Raw genomic sequence first — 2,487 nt, forward strand, 5'->3', positions numbered from 1 at the left:
TTACTAATTTCTCCAGCTCTAATCCATTACCACATACATCATTCTAAACTCTGTCCCTGGAGTCTGCCAACCTCCTCATTTGCTGGCAAATTAATAAACTTCTCTTTCCTTATACTCAAAAACAAAAAAAAAGAAACAAACTCCATCTCTTGGTGATCTGTAAATCTCTATTCCAACCATGAGAAACCTTAATGAGGAGACTTTTATTACTTTGATTTACTAAGCTCCTTGAGGGGAAGTTTTTTTGTTTTGTGTATTGATGCATCACAAGCACATGAACACTACTTGCACATAGTAGGCATTCAATAAATATTTCATAAATAAATGAGTTAACGAATGAATGACCCACTTAAGCCATCAGTTTTAACCAAAATATGCAGTTTTTACTAATTCCCAAACGATCAGGAATCGGATGAGTTTTTGTTAGTTAGGTTGGTCACATACTAAAAGTTAAGTCTTGGGAACCCACCCAACTGTCAGCCTCTAGCAGAAAATAATGATTTTGCCCTTCACACCTAGTGCATGCAAGACTGATATACATGAATCCCACAAATATTTGAGCATCACCTACTATATGCCAGGCACTTTGCTAGATGCTGGAGATGATAAGATAGTAAGATTCTGCCTTCATTGGAGCTTACCGACTAGTGGGGGAGACAGGAAATAAGCAAATAAATAAATACCAGATTTTGAAAAGTGCCTGAAAGGAAAAAATAGATTGTGATTGGGAAAACAAGAAAGGACTTAGTTTTATTATAATAGAAAAGTCAGAGAGAGCCTTTCTGAGGAAGTGAGTTGTGCTGAGGAGGAGTCATGCCTGGAGGATGAGAGGGGCAGAGAGAACAATATTGCAAAGGTCCTCAGATGATAAAGAGCTTGTCTGGTTTGAGTAACTCAAAGCCAGTGTGAGCAAGGGAGGTAGAGTGACACAATGTAAATTAGAGAGGTGGATAGAAACTAAATCTTACACAGATTTTATGTGCCATTAATACTTGGGTTAACCTTCCAACTTTGAGGCAATGTCACATAATTCAGCTATGCCACTCATCATTCTGTAACCATAGTCTTCTGATCAAAGCTCTGTCTGTATATTGACTATATTAAGTGGTCATCTAGTGGGGCATGGTTCTCAGAAGCTTTGTACTTCAATGATTTTGCAGCTCCATTGTCAAAAAGGGAGTGAGGACTATCTAAAAACAGTTGACCATGCCATGGCATTTAAAGAGCTAACAGCCATTAGATATATATACATATATAGGACCTATCACTTGAGTTTTATTTGATTCTCTAAATTTGTACTTTTCATTGCATATTTCATTGCTGCTGCTTTTGTTTTTAAACCTGCAATTCAATATTGTTTTGTTGAGATAGTTATATATACACATACACACACACACATATATATATACATAGTCATAGCTGTATGTGGAGTAGGGCATATAGTGAGTGGTTGTGTACATTTTTACGTGAATTTAGCTTGGGTTCAATGATGGTTACAAGAGCCTAAAAAGTATCATTTACTTAATTATTGAGTAACTTCCCTCACTAGACTTTAAACTTCATAAGGGCAGGGACTTTGTCTTGCTTATTATTTTATCCCTCAGTGGCTGGAATAGTTCCTAGACACATAGTAGACCCTGATATACTTATTCATTTGCTGAATGAATGATTGGCATGTGTTAAAAATGATTTGGTTGAGTTAGCGAAAGAAGTACTGTTGAGCCCTGTGAACTTTCTAGGTCAGCAGGCCAAGATCCCCTATGATAGAAGCTACCATTGCTGAGAGAAATTTGTACTTTTTAGTATGGCACTTTTTAGAAACTCAGATAGTTATCAGCTAGCTAATCAAGTCATTAAACTTCCTAGCAGGAATATAATAGAGTACATGGCCAATTTTTAATTACATCTACCTTTTTACCTCCAGCCCAGTTCAGAAAATGGTCTGAAAATTATTAAATTTCTAAAACCACCTTGTCAGAGTTCGTTGTCCCTCGTATGTTTAGAGATCACATATGAATGAGTTGTACCTCTAGCCATTACTAAGTTATCGAGAAGGTAGAACAGAGCTAAGGATCAAGACGAGAAAAAGGAGGAGTATATGCCAGAACCAGAACCCAAGGAAAATTGAACTAGAAATGGACTTTGTTGGGGAAGATAAACTTAACAGATTAAATAAATTCTTTGTTTTCTTTCCTACCTCAAATCATTTATGTTCGGTCTGTTTTATTGCAGGCCTGCCTAGGATAATGTCCTGGTAATAGAATCCGGAAACTAGTCAAAATTCTTTTCCCACAGGATTGATTAGAACTATTATAGAGTCATCTACTTTGTGTATTGTCATTTTTTGGTTCTTCCTCTTAAGAAAAATAATGGGTTAAGCCATAGTAGAAGAGAATATGAATATTGATGGGAAGAAAATACCATCTGTAAAGTTAGGAAATATATTTCATTTAGTTGTTTAAGAAAGTAAACCCTTGGCCGGGCGCG

The 2,487-nt window shown here is 36.3% G+C and overlaps 1 protein-coding gene across 2 annotated transcripts in view; it reads left to right on the plus strand.

The window, feature by feature from the left end:
* EYA3 (EYA transcriptional coactivator and phosphatase 3) overlaps nucleotides 1-2,487 on the plus strand; it is a 145,334-nt gene that overhangs the window by 91,248 nt on the left and 51,599 nt on the right. The window lies entirely within an intron of this gene.

The sequence above is a fragment of the Propithecus coquereli genome, unplaced genomic scaffold, assembly GCF_000956105.1.
Source record: "Propithecus coquereli isolate 6110/MARCELLA unplaced genomic scaffold, Pcoq_1.0 Scaffold239, whole genome shotgun sequence".
Lineage (NCBI taxonomy): Eukaryota > Metazoa > Chordata > Mammalia > Primates > Indriidae > Propithecus > Propithecus coquereli.